This window comes from Gobio gobio (genome assembly GCF_949357685.1).
Source record: "Gobio gobio genome assembly, chromosome: 1".
Classification (NCBI taxonomy): Eukaryota; Metazoa; Chordata; class Actinopteri; order Cypriniformes; family Gobionidae; genus Gobio; species Gobio gobio.
This window is the reverse complement of record NC_137097.1, coordinates 60,466,030-60,490,959: the sequence shown is the minus strand read 5'-3', so window position 1 is coordinate 60,490,959 and position 24,930 is coordinate 60,466,030. Positions and strand designations below refer to the sequence as shown.

Genomic DNA, 24,930 nt, shown 5'->3' with positions numbered 1-24,930 from the left:
ACAGCAAACACAATTGCAAAAAAGAACTTTTCTTGAATACGCCTCCCATTTGCAATTGGTTGACCAAACGGGTAGCCCCACTCCAACCACACGCCATTGATTGAGCCCCTGTTGATGTATTCTCAGCCTCAGACGTCACACCCACGGACCGCTGGCTGAATGTCTGATGCATATGGCACACTTATCTGGAAACACTTCAGGTATACTAATGACTTGCTTATAAATCTCTGTAAATATAGAAATGGCTTGGTGCAATTATCAAATCGCAAAGGCTGTGATTTAAAGGTGCAGCGATTTCTGAGAATCAGTGTTGATATTTGAAATTAACCTAAACAAGCACACTGCTCCCTTCATTGAAATGCAAGAGTAGATGTATCGTTATCATAACTGAAGTGAAGCAAAATAATGCTTCATTAAAAATAAAGTGGAGTTGGTGAACAAACAAAATTGCAATTTTTATCAGAATTTTACCCCCCCCCCAATCCTACAGCCATTAAGGCCAATTTATACTTCTGCGTCGAGTGCACGCAGAGGGTACGGCGTACCCTACGCATAGACGCGTTGGATACGCCGTACCCTGACGCGCACCTCTCCAAAAATGTAACAACGTGTCAATTCTACGCGGACCGCAAGCGCTGTGATTGGTCTGCCAGAACCCTTCCCTCAGGTCAATAAATAAATAAAAAATCTGCGATAGGAGTGTGTGTGTGTGTGTGTGTGTCAAGAAATGGGATAGTTCCCTACGACTGCTATAACACAATATTTTGCAGTCCAGCGATTCTTTATGGTAGTAAATAAATACATAGATCCGCTGAGTATAGTTTATTTATTTTCTCATTAAAACCAAAGATGTTAATCAGTAATTGTATACCATGAACAGGGACACATTAGGGTATATTTCGTGAATGAAGTCTCCGCAACAGCAATCGATTGCTCGAGCCACCGCTGCTGTAAAGAGCGGCCACGAGCTCTGCATGATTTCACAAACACATTCCAGCGCCAGATCGCCTTATTTAACTTTACTAATCAACTAGAGATGCTTAATTTGTATGAGAAACAACAACTCAAGCTGCAAGAAAAGACGCTCTCTCACTGCTGCTGATACTCCGACATGAATGCACAGCAACAAACTGCTTCTTCTTCGGCTGTTGTCTTGATTACACCAACATGCCCGAGGACACTGCCTACTAGCTCCTGCATGTGGAATTGCACATTGACGCAGACAACAGCGCAGAAGTATAAATGCTCACGACGGCGTCGGCTACGCGCGTACACTACGGCGTACTCTCGACGCAGAAGTATAAATGGGCCTTTAAGGCCCATTTATACTTCTGCGTCGAGTGTACGCCGTAGTGTACGCCGTAGGCTACGCGCGTAGCCGACGCCGTCGTGAGCATTTATACTTCTGCGCTGTTGTCTGCGTCAATGTGCAATTCCACATGCAGACGCTAGAAGGCAGTGTCCTCGGGCATGTTGGTGTAATCAAGACAACAGCCGAAGAAGAAGCAGCTTGATGTGTAGAATCTGTACATTCATGTCGGCATATCAGCAGCAGTGAGAGAGCGGCTTTTCTTGCAGCTTGAGTTGTTATATCTAATACAAATTAAGCATCTCTAGTTGATTAGTAAAGTTAAATAAGGCGATCTGGCGCTGGAATGCATTTGTGAAACCATGCGGAGCTCGTGGCCGCTGTTTTCAGCAGCGGTGGCTCAGCAAGCGATTGTTGTTGCGGAGACTTCATTCACGAAATATACCCTAATGTGTCCCTGTTCTTGATATACAATTACTGATTAACATCTTTGGTTTTAATGAGAAAATAAATAAACTATATTCAGCGGATCTATGTATTTATTTACTACCATAAAGAATCGCTGGACTGCAAAATAGTGTGTTATAGCAGACGTAAGGAACTATCATCCAATTTCTGGACACACACACACACTCCTATCGCAGATTTTTTATTTATTTATTGACCTGAGGGAAGGGTTCTGGCAGACCAATCACAGCGCTTGCGGTCCGCGTAGAATTGACGCGTTGTTACATTTTTGGAGAGGTGCGCGTCAGGCTACGGCGTAGGGTACGGCGTATCCAACGCGTCTATGCGTAGGGTACGCCGTACCCTCTGCGTGCACTCGACGCAGAAGTATAAATTGGCCTTTACACACTCAAGATGCTATTTTAGTGAGAGAAGGAAATCTGCTTCAGCTTTCATGTAGCAAATAGATGCAAATTTAGAGGCAAGGATACACCTCTAAAGAGGGATGTCTGACCATCTGCCATTGCTTTTTTTGTAATTTAGGTTTAAAGCTTTGCCTTACAATATGAATGAACTCGCTTTTTAGTATATTAATTGGTGATTTTATCAGGTTCGCACCTGTATCCAGACAGTATGGTTGGACATTGCCTGCATGCTGAGGCTTGAGTACAAACACTAAGAGGCAAAGTAGACAGACTTAAACCATTCACACCATAATCCTATGTAATCCTTAAAGGGCCAGGTAACTTCTTTGGCACACGTACTTAACTGAGAACATATTCAGAAAAAGGTTACTACAAAGGCCAGGCGACCTTAAAGGGACAGGTCACCCTGAGAATGAAAAATCTGCCGTTTGCTCATCTTTATGACATTCCAAAATTGTTTTACTTTGTTTACTTTTGTATAAAATGAAGAAAGTCATTGGGGGTCCATTTTGTTTAGGACAACATTAACTTTCATTGTATGAAAAAGAAAGAAAGAAAGAAAGAAAGAAAGAAAGAAAGAAAGAAAGAAAGAAAGAAAGAAAGAAAGAAAGAAAGAAAGAAAGAAAGAAAGAAAAAAAGAAAGAAAGAAAGAAAGAAACAGTAAAACAAGTTATATGTACAATTATTTTCAATTTATTTTTTAGTGTATGACATGAGGGAGACTAACAGAATTTCCATATCCCCCAAAATGAAGTCATCATTTACTTATCATCGTGTCATTCCAAACCTTTATAACTTGTGTTTAATATTCTCCCATCATTTATGTCCGTTCATTAAAAGCCTCTGTCAACATCTTCAAGCTGTAAAAAATTTAATTCATATTTAGGATTCGCTATCACATTAAGATGTTCCAGAATAAATAGTTTAATTTATTATAGTTATATAAAGTTATATTAATTATAGTTTTAATTTATTTAAATATTTACGCAGAATCCCTTAGTAACATAATTGCTTCATAAATTAAACCAGCTCTTAGTATCCACATTGAACTCATGTTAGACTCTGAGGAAACATGCTTTGTCAAACTATTATTTATTCATGTAGCATGCTTTTTTATGTGCTCTTGAAAGGGTCTGGTATACAGCACTACAGGTTTTTTAGCTGAATGGACTTGCAGGCCGCGTTCTGCTGATGTGGATTAGAAGATGGAATGCTTTTTGGCGTCTCGGGCTTCGAGTACCCTCTCTCAGGCATGAGATGCAGTAGTAATGGCTGTATAATGCCTACGGTGATCTCAGTGATGACATGAGATAGAGAGGTGTGAGAAAGGGATGCTTTGTGTGAAGTGTGGAAAGTGCCATCTAGTGGCATTGAAGGCCTGCTCTTTCATCTTGCTTATCATCATAGCTTGTCGTTATAGCTTGAAAGGACTTTCTCTCATGCATTTGTCAAAAAAGAGCACTGCCATTAGATAGCTCGTCCTTAGCAATGCTGAATTTGTAAATTTGCATCTGCACCTACTTTGAAAAAAGCCAGTTAGAGAGATTTTAGATCTGCAGTTATATTTTGGTGTAAACATCAAATCCCACAATATCCATCAAAAATTCCATCCCGGTTCCCTATATTGTCCAAGCTTACAAATGATCAGACTGAAATTGAATTAAAATGACCAACTTCTGAGGACTTTAAATGTTTTCCGCAACAGCTGTAAGGATTTAGAGGAAGTCAAAGGAGACACAGGGCCCTATTTTAACGATCTGAAACGCAAGTGTCAAAGCGCGAACCGCAAGTAACTTTGTGGGCGGGTCTCGGCGCTGTTGCTATTTTCCCGGCGGGATAAATGGCTCTTGCGCCCGGCGCAAATCTAAAATGGGTTGGTCTGAAGTAGCTTCATTATTCATAGGTGTGGTTTGGGCGTAACGTGAATAAACCAATCCGAGCGTCATCCAACATTCCCTTTAAAAGCAGGTGCGCAAGTTCCATTATGGATTGCTATTATTATGGCGTATTTACCAGGCGCACGCCAGGAGCGGTTCACAGCCGAGGAGACTGATGTTCTTGTAAGAGCAGTGAAAGACAGAGAAGTGAAGTTGTAATGTTGTACATTATGGTAAAGGTGATTTCACAGTCTTTTTTTTTTCAGTCTTTCAGTTTTTCAGTCGATTTTATTTCCTGGTTCTTGACGGACAAACCAATTTGTCAGATGTCCTTATATACATATATGTCTTGCCACTATTGGGCAAACAGGTCTTATCCTTAATTATTACAATTAGCCTGAATCATTTGTAAGCTAGATTTATGCCTATTTTTTCACATCTTCGTGGCACACCACAATGATTTCCGTCATCTCATGTGTTAATATTTTTTAGTGTAACAATTTATGATTTACAAAAATAACTGTTGCATCTGTGTAGATTACATGAGCAAAGTGTATGCGCGTTGTGCACGCTATACATTATGGTCAAGCATGCGCCCTTAAAATAGCATAATGAACAAAGCGCAACGCGCCACTGACTTTAGACTAGGTTTTTTCTGGTCAGTGGCGCAATTGTTTAATGGAACAGCAAAATAGCACCAGGGATTGTTTGCGCCGGAACACGCCTCCTTTTTTGCGCTGAACCGCCCAGGTAGCGCAAGTTCATTCACTAGTTTAGCGACGTGCTTCTGTGGAGGGAAAAGCGCGCTTTGCGCGGGTGCAAAATAGGAATGACACATGCGTCGGTGTACAAAGTCAATTGCGCTGGGTGCAAGATAGGGCCCACAGTGTCAATAGCCAATGAACTTTATTTCTATAGGAGTGTAATAGTGTCGAGATTGATATGATGCTGTCATCTGATATGGAGTCCTCATCTTCTTAAAGTCGCTGACTGTTTCTGAAGAAAAGAGGAAGAGACCCAAAATAATTATTTACAGACTTTAAAGAGCCTGTCACACAAACTTAACTGATCTCTCGTAAGGATGTCAAGATAAATTGCCCTCATAAGATTTAAAACTCAAATGTCTTTGCTGAGGGGTAAAGCAAGATGACAAATTTAGTTTACTGTAATTGCAATGAACACAGAATTATGTAATAATTTAGAATAAACAGTGTAGAATTCTTCTTATATTGTGGTGTCTTTATTGTTGCCGCCTGTTCTTCAGCATTGTGATGAATTTTACTCTAACAAGGACATTTACACTGACAAAATAACAGAAAGTTATTCAGTTTCAATGAGAGCTGTCGATTGCAGAGACATGAGTGGCGTGATCATTGCAACACATTTTAACTTCATGGCCAATGGGAGAGCAGACAGTAGAGCTCAGGTTATCCGGCTTCTCATAGGATTGGACATATCAGATATACCAGATATATATTGGTGTATTGGATCTATTGATCTATCTATTATAAATCTATTGGATAGAGTAGTATTTTCTTTTTGGAATTGAACCGAAAGTTTTAGGATTTCAAAGATTTTAAAACAATGAAAGGTTATGACATAAAACAAAAAAGAAAGGTTATGCAATTAGTTACTGATTACTGATTTAAAAAAATCAGTGTTTTTGAGTGAATACTCTTATCTGCTGTCATTAGGGGTCCAGACATCTGAGACCACGCCAAAAATCCATAACTTACATAAAATGAAGAAAAATTTAAGATTCTGTAGTCTAGTAGGAAGGCCTACTAGTAGCCAACAACAAAAACTTGTGATACATTTTTCCAGGTGTTTTGTAACTTTTGAGGAATGTAAAATAACTGCAATTTTGTTTACATCTCATTTGATCCTGGAATTGAACAAAGTTTGAGGATTTTAAAAAGATAATGACATAAAAATCCTGAGAAGTTTTCAGCAACCAAGTACAACCCCAAATTAGAAAAAGTTGGGACAGTATGGAAAACGCAAAAAAAAAAAAAAAGAAGTGATTTCTAAATTTACTTTGACTTGTATTTCATTGCAGACAATATGAACAAAACATATTTCATGTTTTGTCTGGTCAACTTCATGTCATTTGTAAATATGCATCCTTTCCTGTCATTCAGACCTGCAACACATTTAAAAAAAAGTTGGGACAGGAGCAATTTGGGGCTAGTAATGAGGTAAAATGGTTAAATAATGATGTGATTTGAAACAGGTGATGTCAACAGGTGATTTTAATTATGATTTGGTACAAAAGCAGCATCCAAGAAAGGTCTAATCCTTTAGGAGCAAAGATGGGCCAAGGATCGTCAGTTTGCCAACAAATTCGTGAGAAAATTATTGAAATGTTTAAAAACAATGTTCCTCAAAGAAAGATAGGAAGAGATTTGGATATTTCACATTCAACAGTGCATAACATAATTAAAAGATTCAAGGAATCTGGAGGAATTTCAGTGCGTAAATGACAAAGGCGCAAGCCTAAGCTGAACAACTGTGATCTCCGATCCCTCAGGCGGCACTGCATCAAGAATCGTCATTCATCTATAAGCGATATCACCACATGGGCTCAGGACTACTTTGGCAAACCTTTGTCAAGTACCACAATACGTAGTTACATCCACAAATGCCAGTTAAAACTGTACTGTGCCAAAAGGAAGCCCTATGTTAACAGTGTCCAGAAGCGGCGTCGACTTCTCTGGGCTCGGAGGCATCTGGGATGGACCATCACACAGTGGAAACGTGTACTGTGGTCAGATGAATCAGTATTTCAGGTATTTTTTGGGAGGAATGGACGCTGTGTGCTCCGGACCAAAGAAGAAAAGGATCATCCAGACTGTTACCAGCAAAAAGTCCAAAAGCCAGGGTCTGTCATGGTATGGGGTTGTGTCAGTGCCCTTGGCAAAGGTAACTTGCACTTCTGTGAAGGCACCATTAATGCTGAAAAGTACATAAAGATTTTGGAGCATAATATGCTGCCTTCAAGAAGACATCTTTACCAGGGACGTCCATGCATATTTCAACAAGACAATGCAAAACCACATTCTGCACACATTACAAAGTCCTGGCTGCGGAGGAAGAGGGTACGGGTACTTGACTGGCCTGCCTGCAGTCCCGACCTGTCTCCAATAGAGAATGTGTGGCGCATTTTGAAGCGCAAACGCGACAACGAAGACCCCGTACTGTTGCCCACCTTAAGACTTGTTTGCAGGAAGAATGGGACAAAATTACACCTGAAACACTTCATCACTTGGTGTCTTCAGTCCCTAAACGTCTTTTAAGTGTTGTGAAAAGGAATGGCAACATTACAAAGTGGTAAATGCTTTACTGTCCCAACTTTTTTAAAAATGTGTTGCAGGTCTGAATGACAGGAAAGGATGCATATTTACAAATGACATGAAGTTGACCAGACAAAACATGAAATAATTTTTATTCATATTGTCTGCTATGAAATACAAGTCAAAGTAAATTTAGAAATCACTTCTTTTTTTTTTTTTGCGTTTTCCATACTGTCCCAACTTTTTCTGATTTGGGGTTGTAGAAACTCCTACCAGCAGCCAACAGCACAGAGACTCGCCAGCCTCCAGTGATTTGATGGCTGTCAATGTGAACGGAAGCTTAATGTTTCACGAGTGCTCAGGAACCAGGTCTTTCAAACAGTTCCCCGATTCTCTGCGCCTCCTTCATTAGGTGTTTTGTAATGCGAGAGTGCACGTGACACCGAGAGCAGCATGTTAGTTATGCGAGTAGACGAAGTGCCTGTGGAGGTAATAGCGTGAGCTCAGCTGGGCAGGAATGGCGACCGAGGTCTCCCGGGGAAGCGAGGAGGCAGTGGAACAGCTGCAGTCTGTGAGGGGGGCTGGCTGACTCACACACACCTCTGCAGGAAGAGAGGACCTGGGGATGGCTGCGGGGAGGTGGAGGAGAGGAGGGGTGGGCTCCATGGCCAAGGTGCCCTGTCAGGGTCCTACTGATAGAAATTACCAAGAGCTTAAAGATGATTTCCCACAGAAGGAAGATGGTGTCCGCCACATTTCAAAAAGCATTTCAGACTTAATGAATAGCATGAGCATCGCAAATTTCGTATTCACCATGCTCCTCTCTGCTTTGAACACGTTCCCCTCCTCATGCCCTGTCTGATTCAAAAAACATCAATAAGCAACAGCAATAAAAATGCAAATTCCAAAGTTTCTAGTGGAGCCGTTATCAAAAATGTGTTGTTTCTCCTTGCCGTTTTGCTCAGCACTTTAAGGACAATAAGGTTCAATAACATGTCCGGAATCCTAATTGGTATGATACAGAAATCATCTTTCAATCTTAACAAAAACAGTGCCACCTTATTGCAAACACTATGTTCCTATTGATGTCCTACTGTTCCATAACTCTCGACTTTCAGTTGAAATCTCTTCTCCGCCTCGGTCGCTGCCCTCCAGAATTATGCCATGTCAAATGATTTCATCGCAAAAAGCGAGGGGGAAAAAACAACCTTATTTTCCGAAACAGCCATCTGGCAGGACAGCTCTCAATGTTTCTATCCACCTCCATCCAATTTCCCATTCCGGTCTCCACTCCACAGCCACTACGTCATTGCGGATAGATCACACATGCAGGAGCTGGAATATTCTGACAGGCCCAATGTCCTCGCTGCCGCCGAATTCTCTGCGTGATTGATTCCATTTCTCCATCCAACATCCTCTCCCCCTCCCCGAAGCTTTCGCCTCATTCCTCCACACGCTGCTGTCATTTGCTATTCACATTTTCTGTGCTCTGGGAAACTGTCTTTTTGCTTATTTCTCGAATTAAAGTGAAATAGATCATACATTGTGCTCAAGGTGTTGGCATTTTCAAGCTCTTGTTCAGCTGCTTTTTACTTTCCGTCGGAAAGGAGTAGAGTTAAATGGAACAATGAGGAAGAGTGATTGCATTCTTCTTTTTCCGTATGTCTTAAATCCATTTTTATAATATATATTTCTGATCCTCAAAATTGATTGGCTGAGTTTGCAACAGTATGTGAGTGGTGCAAAGTGGAAGCAGATAAAAGTTGTTTGATTTTGTTGCTTTGACCCATTTTCATTGGCGAAAAACATACACAAACTAACTTGAAAAAGGAAGTGTGCTTGATATTAACTCTCAGTTTATAGAAGCATTGTATAACATAAAAATGTCACTTTTGCAATCATGCTGTTGTTCTAAATATCAGTATGGCTGTGTGGCGCCATATTAATATTCAGCGCAACAGCGCTCTTGCTCTTGGTATTGCTTAAATGTGCATATATTTTCATGATGGAAGCCAGGCTGCCAAAATTGGCTCATGTAGTTAAGGTTTGACTGTTTTCATGGGGAAAAAAAGATGAGCACTGCAGAATTTCAAATAAATCGTCATGCATTGGTTTACCTGTGGGCTCTCATGTTAATGTATCCTCAATTCTTCATGTCAAAGCTCTGAAACCATCATTTCTATTTAGCCTTGACATGACAGATGGAGAGAAGGCTGTGAGGTTGTACAGCATTCCACCGCTTACTTACAAACACCGTACAGAAGTACCTATGCAGAGGATCAAGGTCAATTCATTTAGAGAACTCTATATTCTGTGTTCCTTAGGGTGTTTTCACACTTGGTCCTTTTCAGGGGGTCTGAGCGCGGTTCGCGTGATTTTTGGCCCATATGTGAACACTCCAAACGATTTCAGACCCCTTTAAAGGTCCTGTTCTTCGTGATCCCATTTTTCAAACTTTAGTTAGTGTGTAATGTTGCTGTTAGAGCATAAATAATACCTGTAAAATTATAAAGCTCAAAGTTCAATGCCAAGCGAGATATTTTATTTAACAGAAGTTCCCTTTCAAAGCCTACAGCGAACGGCCGGTGTGGACTACATCCCTGTACATCCTGCTTTAATTACGTCAGTAAAACAGTTAATTGACTAACCTCCACCAACAAGAATTCGCGAAAAAGGGGGCGTGGTCTTGTTGCTCCCTCGTGGAGAAGAGGAAGTGTTGCATTCGGTTCGGTTCGGTTGCGTTTGTCGCCATGTCGTTCAGACGCTGTTATTTTCATCCCGGAGTCAAATCACCTTTGTTTGGCCTTCAGAGGCTGTAGTTTGAGCGCGTTCATCTCCCCGTTATGGTAAGAGGCGTGACCTTTCCGGGCAACGTGCCCTAAGCTGCTGTCGAATCGCAACACGGGAACCGCTGGCACAATCAGAACTCGTTACGTATTTCTGAAGGAGGAACTTCATAGAACGAGGAAATTCTCAGGCCGTTTTGAGGACAGTGAAAACAGCAGTATACAGATAAGTAAATAGTGTGAAAAATACTGTTCATGTTTTTACACATGAAACATGAACACATGTTATATTGCACACTGTAAACACAATCAAAGCTTCAAAAAAACACGAAAAACAGGACCTTTTCAAGCGAACCGAACCGAGACCATCTCGGGAGGTGGTCTGGGTACGGTTCGATCTCATCATATGGTACGGTTCGCTTAAAACACGCAAATTGAACACTAATTTAAAATGGTGTTACGAGTGCACACACCTAAAGCGCGTGCACATAAGCCAGCTGTCACAGCGCGTGTACTAAACGGCATATTTAGCGTCTTATTGCATTTATTTAAAAGTTTCAAAAACACACAAGTTTCACATAAACAGGTGGTTTTGTTTTAAGGGAATGTAAACATCTGCATTACTAGCCTTTGCAGTTTTCCATTTCCATTTCTTACTTGAATGCTGTTTTAACACTAGAACAGCCACGGGGAAAAATTAACGCATGGCTGTTTTTCAAATGTACATAACAGATTTCCAATAAATTATCTTACATAATATTTTACTAAAAAGGTGTTATTTACAATCCCCTGTTGTTAAAAATTGTTTAGATAAAACCAGATTTAAAAACGGGGCATTTATACCTATAAGCGCCAGCGGGTCAAATTTACAGCTGTGTTTGAGCAATACGTCGGCTTACTGTAAACAGTCACACAACGCACGGTCAAATAAAGATGTTTTAGCCTATCTATAAATGTTCAAGCTTTGGATTAATTATACATTTTTGTTTAGCAATTTTGTATTGAGTATTGTTTGCTACGGTGTTGCTATTTATTCAAGTCTGCCCGTTTCCTGAAAAAAACAAAAACAATCCGATATGATGGAATGAATAATTTTTTTTTCATGATTATCCCAAGTTTATTGGTGTTGTTCTCTTATTCAAATTATAAATGATATAACTATACAAATTAATAATTAATTAGGTCAAACTGTGCGCTTGAATTCGTGTGTTATCCTTATCGTAAGTTGTCATACATATGCAGTGCTGTGAATTATTATTGCTCTTCATTGTCTATTTAGGGTATTTTAGTAATTTAAATAACATGGGTTATCTTAATATGGGATTAATGACATTTTATAATAATATTACACAACCCAAATATGTATTTATTTCCATCTAATTCTCGTCGTCATTGCAGGCTGGTTTAGCCTATAGTCACCAAAAAGTGATTAGTGTAGCCTGCTTAAAATAGCATAAAACAACAGGACAAAACATAGTTGATGACTAAAAATAATAATTTCATGACTCTATGCATTACTTTGTGAAGACAGTGGCATAATACAGTGACATATTACGTTTTTTAGCCGTATCAATACAGTAATAATCTGCTTGGGTAAATTTTACCCGCTGGCGGTTTTAGGTATGCGACCCCTGGTGGTTCTAGTGTTACCAACTTTACCTGGACATTTTAAAGCAGTTTATTTAATTTGCATCTTTTTAAATTATTTTATTGTATTGTTTATTTTTTCTATGCTGATGTTATCATTGCCTTCTGCAATAAAATAAACATGGTTCTAGGAAAACAATTAAAAATAAATGTTATTTACAAATACTAGTATTGCAAAAAATATATTTTTTTGTGTAAAAAGATAAACAACTCTATTAATTTGTATCAATGTTATTTAAAAATGTTTGGTTACCGAGGCACAAACAATGTAAGTGAATGGGATCAAATGTTGAAGGCCATGGGTCAGCCATCAAACACTGAACTGGACTAGATCCAAAAAGCAACAGTATGAACACAAATGGGTCTGAGACCCCATTCCTACTAAAGTGGACCAAAAAAAAAGGATCTGAGTCCTCTTTCAGGTACAGGGACAGTGTGAACGTGAAGAGAACTGGGTCCTTTTTCACTTGGTTCACCTTTTGGTCCACTTAAAGGAGTCTGAGTTTGGTTCTTTTAAAGAGGACCCAAGTGTGAAAACACCCTTAGAATATACTTTTCAATATATCTTCTTGCTGAATATAGTGGACAAAGAACATTTTTCATTCAGTTACGGGATGTCACAGGTAAATAATTGTTAATGGTGTTGGATTCTCTAGAGATTTTTTTTTTTTATAATGAAGTGTCTTGTTCTTTTTCACAAGATTACAAGATACAGAGCGAAGAGAAGATAATATCTGTTTTAATTAAATCAGATTTAGTGGCTGTCAGCCCTTTCTAAATGCTTTCTTTTGGTCTGGAACATTCTGATGTTCCAAAAAAATAAACATTTGCTCTTTTACAAAACTTCATATGTTAACTAATTTAGTCCGGATTCAAAGGCAGCATTTTTTTAGGTTCTGTTTTGATGACCTTGTTTCTGGACATGGAGCTATTGTTTTCTTTTTCTTTTCTTTTTTTGTCATCAAACAGCAATTCTAAATAGGCACTTGTATTCTACATTTCTATTGTCATACAGTCTATGATGACATTTTCTCATGTTTTCTTGTAAGCACACTGTCTGTTTGATGGTGTTATTTGTTGTGATGGTGATTTGAGGTTAATCTCTGTGGGGGTGAAGAGCATGCTAGCAATATGTTCGGCTCCAAATAACCAGATGTTATGCCCAGAACCCATTATGAGTTCACTTGGTAATAATGAGGCTTTGTAAGAGGTTTCCATGGCAGCAGCACAATGCCCTTGCATTCTGTTTTGCTGTGTCATGTTTACATAAGAGGGATTCCTTATGCATGTTATTCAGTTAGGCTTTTTTTTAAGGTAATTGTCCAGTATTGTGTCCTGCTGTAAGAGGTTCCACTCTAATGATCCCTTTACGTTGCATGGCTAGTATTTTCTGTACATCCAACAGTTTGGCAGCACATAGGATCATTTAGAGTAGCATTCATCTTGTCTAAACTATCTATGACATTATAAACCAATACAGGAATACATTACTCATAACAATAGCAGGGAAAAGAATGGCTGAGAAAAGGTTTGCATAACCACCAAATTCTTTCTGAATCAGGATTTTTATATAAAAGGTCAAAACAAAAATGGAAATTCTTTCATCATTTACTCACCCTCATGTTGTTTGAAACCTGTATGTTGTTGTTGTTTTGGTCGTAAGTCTATTATTCTTGTCTAGGTGGTTTTTTAATAAAAAAATACAGTAAAAACAATAATACTGTGAAATATTATTACAATTTAAAATAACTATTACATCAGCAGCATCATTACTCCAGTCTTAGGTGTCACATGATAAATCATTCTAATATGATGATGTTCTGCTCAAGAAACATATCTTATTATTATTAGTATCAATGTTGAAAACAGTTGTGCTGCTTAATATTTTTGTGGAAACCATGACACATTTTAGGATTCTTTGATGAATAGCAAGATCAAAAGAACAGCATCTTTTCTCAAAGAACAAATCTTTTCTTTGTACTGTCACTTTTTAAATTGAATGCATCCTTGAATAACATAACACTGAATAACAGAATTAATTTCTATTAAAATAAAATAAAAAATCTTACTGACCCTAAACTACAGAACAGTAGTGTAAATTGAATTTGTGTAAAGTGAATTTGTCTTATTTGGTGTTTAACAGTCGTAATCCCAATAAGCTGTTGTCCTGTGTGAATATTCTTCAAAAGTCATAGTGGTTTGGAATGACAGTAAATGAAAACAGAATTTTCATTTTTGGGTGAACTATACCTTTAAGCAAATCGTGAACATTTTCTGTGCCCTCTTTTATCATGTGTTTTTCGAAGGCCCAGCTCTTGTTCGTTGGGTGACAAAAATGAAAGAGCATCCGAATGGTGCACAGGGCCACATTAACCTATCAAACTGTGTCTCATCTTCTTTTCATCACCGGTTGGACCGGAGCTGGCTGATGATGTGCTGTAGGCTTCCATATCCTGAGTCAGCAGTAGGAAAGGAGTCAGCTTCCATCCTCCTGCCTGCAGCTGCTCTATGCAAAGGCCACAGCACCAAGCGAACGAGTTGATGGTCTGGAAAATTGCATTAAAACCTGCAGGTCTTTTACTTCCGTCCATCACGTACATTTCATGTGCTAAATCAAATTAGTCCAGTATTGATGCCTATTCTATGCAGAAACAGGTGCTTTACAACCTGATTATTGTCATATCCTTAAGTTTAATTACCTGCTGGAATGGAAATATGGGGCCTTGGAGGTTTTGTTTTCTCGGCTGCATTCAAGCATTTTAGGGTTCATGAGTCTTTGTACTGGATAAATCCTGAACAATTGATTATTGGCTGTCGTGTACCTGCTTGTGTTGCTTAAAGGTGAAGTATATAATTTCTGCACCATAAGTGTAAACAATTTAAAAATGCAGGTTTTCTAAACATTCCACCATCTGCTATTGGTTGGTAAATCAGATGCCAGTGGTTGAGCAGATGTTTTTGCTGGGCTGATCGAGATGGTCACACAAACAGAGCAATGTTTTGATAGAGCCACTGGTTTTTGCACACCAGGGCAAAACCCTCTTTTAGCATTAAAAAACTACTGTCAGGATTTACTAAAGACATACGGTGAAAAATTTGTGCTGAAAAGGCGTGGGCACAGTTATTTTGGCGGCTGAGCTTGTTGCATATGCATTTGTAGGGGTTTCCCTTTCAGACGCAAATTTATGGGAAGAGAGTATTTAAATTAATCACGTAATTTGATTGACTAAGGTTTGCCCATGTCAATTTACTGATGTTTGCACCATTATTTACCACCCCAAAAAAGCTTAATGTCTTAAACCAGACTCTAACTGGTAGATTGCGTTGATCATTATGGAAATGATCCGGATGCGTCTGTGTTCTTTAATTTGCATGTTGTCAGTAGATCACGTGCAGAATTTTCCACTTCCATCTGTGCTTTTTTAGAATTGCGCCCTCACGCTAATTTGCCCTGTTTAGTAAATCCGGCCCTTTGATTCACTTATAGTGGAAAAGAAGAAAGTACAGTATGTTAACAAAATGACATGCTTCACCTTTAAACAGTCTTGAACTGGATGGCATCTCATTTTCTGGTCCCATTTTTCCCTCCCTCTTCACTGGTCCATCCATTGTAGCAGTAAACTGTAAAATTGTGTATTTCATTAATTCAATATTCAAATATTCCTCCTTCCCTCTAAATTAAACCCTTGAGGTTTTCTTCAGTTTACTTAGGCCAATTGTCTGGAGGACAAACTTCTACAGCATTCGGCTATTCCCATTTTAATTTTAAAAGTGCATGTTTAGCCTTTGAATAAACAATTGCAATTATACAGCACCTATATGTCATGAAAGGTTTTCCTCAAGGTTTCATGACATAGCTTGTTAAGCCTGTATTGTACATTAATAAAAATATAGTTTAGTTCTGTCACTTAAGGGGGTCATACTACATTGCTTAATTGTTTTATGATGTTTCCTGTGGTGCACTTATAATGTTAGTATGGTTTTAGGGTCAGAATTTACAGAATTTTCTACCCTGATTTTAGCCCCCTTTGATTTGAAATCTTTGTATATGAAATAGCTAGTATTAAATGTGGAACTCAAAATGTTTAGCACGTTTTGACTATTACAGCTGGCAATGTTTACTAATCGTGGAAAGTGTTGATTATAGCAATATATTTACATCTATGGCATTATATTCAGATCATGGTATGAAAGGTTTCAGAGATGAACATTGTAGCTGATTACAGACGTGTTGAGCGCATAAATGCAGTGATCTTGTCATTGCAACTCGATTTCTGTATGGTCACAAATGCTTTCATCATAACTAACAGTGCAAAAATTAGTCGATTATATTGGGAGTTTTGGTGTGTGTCCAGAACGTCTCGGTTACGTATGTAACCCTCGTTCCCTGAAGGAGGGAACGGAGACGCCACATCGGAGTACCGACGAATAGGAATCTACTTCGAGTGTAACTAAATGAGCCAATGCACATTGGCATGCAATGATTGCACAAGGCGCTCATGCCACGCCGTGCGGGTATACATGAGACACAGGTGATTGCATCAAATCAGCCTTTTGCTGAGGAGCCGAGTAGGTAGACAGGCACCCCAGCAGGGTACAGAGGACATGGCGACGGGGCGTGGCGTCTCTGTTCCCTCCTTCAGGGAATGAGGGTTACATACGTAACCGAGACGTTCCCATTCAGACAGTCACACTCGATGCCACGTCGGAGTACCGATGAATAGAAATCCCTACCAAAGCTCCATGGCCTCTGCCCCCATCCAGTGCCCGCCTGAGCTCTCTCACCTGATGAGACGGGGCTCACACCGGGAAGTCCATCACTGCTGTTCCGCATGACCCGCTCAGTGATTATTGGATAACACTGGGAAAGTGTGCCATAGAGAAGGGAACGCTGCGGAGCCCACATCGTACCCTGAAGGAGTTATGTGGAGTACAATGCTGAGCCGTAGCCCGCAACGGAGGAGGGGGCTCAGTCCCACTGACGGGAAAGCTCTCCCAAGGGAAAGACATGGGCTTCCCGTAGGAGCGACCAGCAAGGGCAAGGGGATCAGGAAAGGGACCTGATGCCAAACGTTCCGCCACGTCCGGCACCGAAGGTGATGGAAGACTCACAGAGTTTGCTTCTGGAGAATAAGAGTGCCGGAGCGCAGCAAGCCGACAAGAGCCGGGGCCACTCAGTGCTTCTACCCGTTTGAGGTGAGAACACAGGAGGAGACCGGCTCTACACGTAGGCTATAGAATCTAGCGAACGTGTTGGGTGTCGCCCAGCCCGCAGCTCTACAGATGTCTGACAGCGAGGCGCCACTTGCCAGCGCCCAGGAGGATGCAACACTTCTAGTAGAGTGTGCTCGCACCCTGAGCGGACAGGGCACACCTTGTGCTTGGTAAGCCAAGGTGATGGCCTCCACTATCCAGTGGGCCATCCTCTGCTTGGAGACAGCCTTTTTGCTGGCCTCCGTGACAGACAAAGAACTGATCTGAGGTTCTGAAGCTTTGAGTTCTATCCACGTAAATACGCAGAGCGCAGACGGGACAGAGCAAAGCTAGGGCTGGGTCTGCCTCCTCCGGGGGCAGCGCTTGCAGGTTCACCACCTGGTCCCTGAAGGGAGTGGTAGGAACCTTGGGCACATAGCTAGGCCGTGGTCTCAGTACCACGTGGGTATCACCCGGCCCAAACTCGAGGCACGATTCGTCGACCGAACCCTCTTGATGGAGGCCAATGCAGCCAACAGCAAAGTCTTCATAGATAGAAATTTTAGCTCCACTGACTGTAAAGGCTCAAATGGGGCATTCTGAAGTGCTCGGAGCACCAGAGCAAGATCCCAAGAGGGTTTGGAGGGGGGGCGAGGAGGATTTAACCGCCTCGCCCCCCTAAGGAACCTGGCGACAGGTCGTGCTTCCCAACCGTCTTACCTTCTACATGGTCGTGATATGCGGATATTGCAGCAACGTAAACCTTGAGGGTGGAGGGCGACAGCCTACGCTCCAACCCCTGTTGCAGGAAGGATAGCACAGACGCGATCGAACATCTTCGGGGGTCTTCTCGCAGGCGGCCGCCCTCGGCGACGAGCAGACTGAGGTGCTGCCGGCGGCGGGGTGGAGACAGCAGCTGACCGCCGTGGCAGGATGTGACTGATGGCCTCAGTCTGCTTCTGTGCGGCCAAGAACTGCTGGGCGAAGTTCTGGACTGCGTCGCCAAAGAGGCCGGTCTGGGAGACGGGGGAGTTAAGGATTCCGATCTTGTCGGTCTCCCTCATGTCTGCCAGATACAGCCAGAGATGGCGTTCCTGGACCACCATAGTGGACATCGCACGACCCACGGCCCGTGCCGTAACCTTCGTCGCACGAAGCGCAAGGTCCTTTGCGGTTCTCAGTCCTTGGAGGACTGCGGGATCATGACCACTCTCGTGCAGGTTCTTCAGTGCCTGGGCCTGATGAACCTGCAACAACGCCATAGTGTGTAAGGCGGAGCCTGCCTCTCCACAAGCCTGGTAGGCCTTTCCGATCAGATCGGATGAGTAACTACAGGCCCGGAAGGGGAGACACGGGTTCCCCTGGATGTGGAGTTAGGGCACAGTTGCATAGCAGTTTGGAAGTTCCATGGGAGGAACCTGCTTGTATCCCTTTGCAGGTCCGCCATCGAGGGTGGTGAGGGAAGAGGATCCATTGGGCCGGTTTTGGGCAGTAAAAGGTGCCGTCCACAACCTAGTGAGCTCCTTGTGCACCTCCGGGAAGAAAGGAACCAGGGTGGGGTGCTGAGAACCAGCACGGGCCACCCCGAGAAACCAATCGTCCAACCTTGAGGGTTCGGGACATGGTGGAGGGTTCCACACGAGCCCAACTCTCTCGGCGGCCCGGAAAAGCTTGGCCATAATTTCTGGATCAGTATCGGGCACAGTGAATCTTCCCGCCCTCACGTGCGCGCTCTCTTACCAGCCGTAAGACTGGCCTTTTTTTTTTTTTTTGAACAATTACATTTTGGGCTAAAAGTGTGTTGTAACGCGAGCGTTACTGAACATGTACTGAGTAAAATATTACTGATTTGTAATGCCTTACACTACTGCATTACAGCAGTAAAAAGTAATATGTTACTGTAATGCATTACTTTTGTAACGCGTTACTCCCAACACTGTCCAGAACTCTATCACTGATAAACTTGTGCTGTTTGATTGACAGCTCCAGCGATTGTAAAGGGAGCATTCTTTGATCATTTTCAATATATAATTTAATCAGATTAAATAACAGATTATTTTCATCCTACTAAGAGACACAATAGACCCGTCTCCGGCCTGTTGCCTCCGATCATTCGAATATTGCACTTTAATAATTATTTAATCAACATCATCCTCAATAAACCCGTCTCCAGCATGTTGCCCCCGGTCCCTCGAATATTCTGATCTATTATGACCTCCGAGCTGTAAAACTGCCAGAATAATAATAATAATACGCTGTTTGTTAATTGGCCAGAGGAGAACTGGCACCCCGACTGAGCCTGGTTTCTCCCAAGGTTTATTTTTCTCCATTAGGTCACCTGATGGGGTTTTGGTTTCCTTGCCACTGTTGCCTCTGGCTTGGCGTGCTCAGTTGGGGACACAAAATTTTTCAACTAAACATCGAAATACATCTAAATAATAAACTAAATTAACCATTTAAACTAAATTACTGATCAAATTATTGATCTAAAGCCCACACTGTCACTGTATGATACTTGAAATTTTTCCAGAATGGCTATACAGCTGAATAAAATTATGCTGCATTATTTTCCTGTTTAACACTGTAAAGCTGCTTTGAAACAATCTACATTGTTAAAAGCGCTATATAAATAAAGTTGACTTGACTTGACTTGACACAATGTGAAGTTAACCGTTTAGTCACTGGTTTAATTTACTGACACATAGACAAAGAACATCTGACTGTACATCAATCATTACATATCAGAAATCACTGGTCACAGATCAGGCATTAGAATTAAGAGTTACTTACATGCTGTCGCATTACTGTCGAGTCCTTAAGTCTGTTTGCACAGTCCATGCCGAAATTGTGACTTCTTTTTCCAAAGAATCCATAGTGAAATGTACCACATACAAATAAATAATGCCCAACTGAGACAATCACATTGTTAAAAAATAAATAAAATAACCACATTCCTAGCATCTAGGATACTTTAGAAGGTAGTGTTATTTGTAGTCCATCCTCTTCTCTCCTCGTCATCTAACTAACACACCAGTGGGTGGGGCCAAAATTGCAATGCTGATGTAGATGTTGATCTTCTTCTGCAGAGGAGGTCTTTCACCTTTCTATTCCACAATGAGTTGTCATCTGGGCTTGGTAACAATAAAAGCTGTTGGACTAACAAGGAAGTTTTCAGTTCTGAAACTTACAGGATATTGTTATAGTATGATCCCCTGTGTCAAAAGCTCAAAGAAAATTAGATTTCTCAGTTCATGACCCCCTGAATCTTGGTTTAAAAATATTATTTCCCAACATGCCATACAGTCATGTGTTACATTGAATATTTGCAATTAAATAATAATAATAATTATATTTTCTTTAAACTTTTTGACACTTAAACCACACTTAAAACCTACACTTAAAAATACACAATATGTCCTTGAGTGTCCACTAATGCGCTCCCAGAAAAATCCCTATTAAATACAGCATATCTAAATATTCAGAACCTGTAAAAGAAACTGAAATTGCCAGAAATCACAAGGTCATATGTAAGAGAGTCATACGTTCATCTGTGTCACCTTCAGTTTATATTTGCAGGCGACGCCAGTGGGCATGAGGAAATAATAGGCTTTGTCCCACAAACAAATGAATCCAAAGTACCCTGAATCGTCACAATGCCACTCACTTATCAGCAAGGTAACGTCAGATAAAGATAATTAGTGTGCGGAGCCCCAAGGCTGTCTGTGCTCTTGACTGAGGTGTTTGGGACGAACCTGAAAGCCGGACTTGAAATTGCATCGCCGCAGTTATAAGAAAAAGTCCAGCTCCCTTCACATGGGGCAAGACCATTGACACTCAATTCCAGCCAGTTCTTCTTTGGTAATTAACTTACAATGCTAATACCGTCTGATACAAATGAAGCACGACTCCTGCCTCCTCATAATTCTCTCTCACTCAAAAATAATTCAAGGTTTCGATGTGCACGAATGTCCTCCTCTCCCACGAGAGCTGGCTTCATTACAACTGAATTGTTTCAGCACCTCTGAGCCCCTTCTGTGCAACACTTTTATGTTGTCCTGTGACACACATATGAATTCGAAATGACTTCAAATAAGCAGTGGGAAAATGCCATAGAGAGACAGCCTTCTGGAAATATGAGGGAAATGAAAAGGAGGAAAAGGGGTACCTGAATAAATGGAGGGTGGAGAGAGAGGGGTGAAACAACAGGGAGGAACTGTGGATGTCAAAGTTGTTAAAAAATGTGATGTAGCAAACACAATATAGAGCTGTATATATATATATATATATATATATATATATATATATATATATATATATATATATATATATATATATATATATATATATGAGGGTGAGTAACACTGATTATCTCTTCATCACAGCGCGGTGGGATATATTAGGCAGCAAGTAAACATTTTGTCCTCAAAGTTGATGTGTTAGAAGCAGGGAAAATGTGCAAGCGTAAGGATTTGTGCGAGTTTGAAAAAGGCCAAATTGTGATAGCTAGTCGACTGGGTCAGCATCTCCAAAACTGCAGCTCTTGTGGGGTGTTCCCGGTCTGCAGTGGTCAGTATCTATCAAAAGTGGTCCAAGGAAGAAACAGTAACAGGGTCATGGCTTAGGCTTCTGGAGGTTAGCTTTTAATTATTTTTATTTTTTGCATCAAAAAAAGTTTAAATATTTGTAGAAATTATCAATATCCATCCTCATCTTCATTTCCTTGTCTCAAACGTTTCATTTCAAGGGGCGTTACATCTTTCAGAAATGCAAGTAATGCTTTTTCAGGAAAAGAAGGAAAACTGTGATGTCACGAATGGGGCGATTTCAGATCATGGCATTTCAGAAGGGCTGACAACAAAAACTCATAATTCAAACTAGGGCGTTAGCTATGAGGTATAACCTCGTATAATGTATTTGCAAATATAAAAGACATTTTGACATTTCATGACCCTTTTAAATTGTAACTTTTTCCCAACCCTGCTATGGTTAAAAGTTCTGACAGTTCTTGGGAACTGAGATAGTTACAGTAGTCAGTGTATCTGTGTCCCCCATGAAGCGTGAACGTCCAACCAATTGCACTTTGCTCAGAGTGATGTTGAACCCTCAAGACTACCGAAGATCACAGCAGAATAGGTGTACATGATCAGTCTAACAGGATTTCCACCAGCAGTCATCACTACACACATAGCATTCTACAATACTGCCTTGAATTAAAGTTAATGCAGATCTAGAACATTTACAAATCATTATGGAACATTGATCAGGTGTTTCTCCAAAGATTCCTTATAGGAAAAATAAATGTATAAACAAATAAGATTGTTCCTGAGATTTTACCCTATAAAAATGACGTGTTTGTACATGGCAACAGTTGACTTAAAATCTGCCATCATTACAACAATATCATATTTAGATTGAGAAACTCTGTGGAGATTTATGAAGGTCACAAAAAAGAATAGTTATTGTTTACTTTGTTCCATAAATATTGTATCAAACTTCTCAGTCTGCAATCTAGTCAGAGATTTCAATATGAACTGAAATATTTTTCGTAATGCATGTGACCAAGGTTTTTCATTAATAATTAAGAACATTTCGATTAAAAATAAGAAATTATTAATAAATCAGAAATCATAAATAAATTAAAATTCAGAAATTTCTTCACCAGTCTCTCTAGAGCTCTTATTTACCATTCAGCCATGAAACGAAAAATTAAGATTTAAAAGTCTTCACATATACAAGGAAAAATATAACTATTTTTTAAGAAATTAATATTTTATTCAGCAAGGACTGATTAAATTGACCAAAAGTGACAGTAAAGACATTTATAATGTTTTTTTTTTATTTTTAATTCAAATAAATGCTATTCCTTTGAACTATCTATGCACCAAAGAATCCTGAAAAAAAAAAACACGTACCAGTTTCCACATAAATATTATGTAACTATTTAAAACATTGATAAAAATCATCATATTAGAATGATTCTGAAGGATCATGTGACACTGAAGACGTGTGACACTGAAGACTTAAGGAGTAATGATCACATCACAGGAATAAATTATATTTCAAAATGTATTAAAACAGGAAAATAAATATATTGTAAATGTAGTAATAATGTATAATATAATAAATAATGGGGCCTTGGTGAGCACAAGAAACTTCTTTCAAAAACATAATGGTAGTGCAAATCAAAAACAGAGAAATGTTTCATATTGAAATCTCTGACTTGATTGATGACCTTACTCTAAAGTCCTTCCCTTTTATTGAGCGTAGTCTAGAGGAAACAACTGAGATATTAAAGAAGTCTCTCTTTTTTTTTCTTTTTTTTTCTTTTTTTTTAATGAAATTATACTAAGCCATCTTAAATGGCCAGAACAAGGACGATTTCACAACTGCTTAATGTGTGGTAAAAACCTTTATCTACCACCGTCTCATTAGGTTGTGCACAGGGAACAACAGAAAAAGCCATCACTGCTCTGTATGCTCGCCAATGCGAAATGTCACCCAGACCAGGGAGCAGCTGTGCACTCCCAAAGGAGGCTCCGTCTGGCTTGAAGACCCTGACTGTTCTGGCCTATAGCACACATGGCCTCCTCTGGACCATGGAGATTCAGGTTATTAATGAGGAATGGACAGAGGAGAAAGCAGAGCTAAGACGGGTCCCTGCAGACACTATTACCATTTGTTTATGTAGCACATTTAAGCATGGAGTACAGGCTTCCTCAACAACACATGCCCCATGTTGTTAATGGAATCATTTTATATTAATATTTGCATGAGATTCAGTATGTTTTTAAGGAGCTTGGGGCCAAATGCAAGCACAAACATGAGTAACAAAATGTGAATATAAATGATGGCTTATGCAGAACTGTTTTTTTTTTTTTTTTTGTCCATTGCAAACACACTTCAGTGTTGACTTTAACAAGTTATGTGGCTCATCTGTAATGTATGCCGACACTTTGCTGTACAATCAGTTTAACTGGAGTGAGTCAGGCTGGACAAACAGCATGTCTATGTTATATTAATGAGCCCAGTCTCTATTGGTTTACCAAGAACTTACCTAGAGGACTAAAGGCCTCCGTATCCTGCTGGCTGAGGTTATGCAAGCTTTTGACCTTTGCCATTCTATTGCTTTAAAGGTCACAGACTTGGGAGAATGGACCGCAGGATGGAGTCCGTTTTCTTATACCCATTAAAGCCATCAGTCATCCCACTTCACATTTTCCACTGATGGATTTCTCATATTCATTTCATGGACATTTGAGTTCGGTAGGTAAAGTTTTTGTAAAGAATAGAGGAAAGTGCCGATACAATTTGCCTCTCTGTTCTCTTTTCATGCTCAGTTGGAGACTAAGCTGCGGAGGAACTGTATTGCTTTAAAATCATCCCAGTATTCCTGAGTGAGCCCTCCACTAGTCTATTTTTTCCTAGATATCCCAAATTACAGTTTAAAAATGGTAATGATAAAAATAATGATGATGATAAAGAGGAGGAGGATGGATGTGTGAGCAATGATGTTGATGATGATCATGCTCTTTATCCAGTGTTGTATTTTGGTGGTAATTAGTCCGACTGGACTCATGAGTCTGACTTCCAGTGGACCCTTTGAAAACGTCTACATTTCTCTAATGATTACTCATAAATTGTGGTCTGATTTTATTAAAGTCACAATTAGACACAATCTGACTTAACTAGTAACACAAAAAAAGTTGTACTTTCAACACTTTTGTTGAAGACATTGAGTGATCATTAACATTGTACGTGTGGAGCATAGGTGTCCTGCCTTTTAAATACAAGCTTACAAATCCTGGTTACTCACAAATATGTTTAAATACAAATATGATTGGTTAGTGTAATTCACACAGAGGGTGACCACCTAGTTTGCTCTGTTGCAGGACACTAGATGTGATTTTGCGGGACAATGTGGGACACGTGTGTGTGAGAGATACATTTACTACT

The 24,930-nt window shown here is 40.1% G+C and overlaps 1 protein-coding gene across 4 annotated transcripts in view; it reads left to right on the top strand.

The window, feature by feature from the left end:
• Nucleotides 1-24,930, top strand: part of elfn1a (extracellular leucine-rich repeat and fibronectin type III domain containing 1a) — a 127,604-nt gene that overhangs the window by 87,935 nt on the left and 14,739 nt on the right. For 2 of the 4 annotated variants that reach the window (XM_079824374.1, XM_079824375.1), the window contains one exon: nt 24,111-24,240. The exons of the other annotated variants lie outside the window; for them this stretch is intronic. The gene's annotated coding sequence lies outside the window, so the exon portion shown is untranslated. The remainder of the gene's footprint in view (nt 1-24,110; nt 24,241-24,930) is intronic. 4 annotated transcript variants of the gene reach the window in all.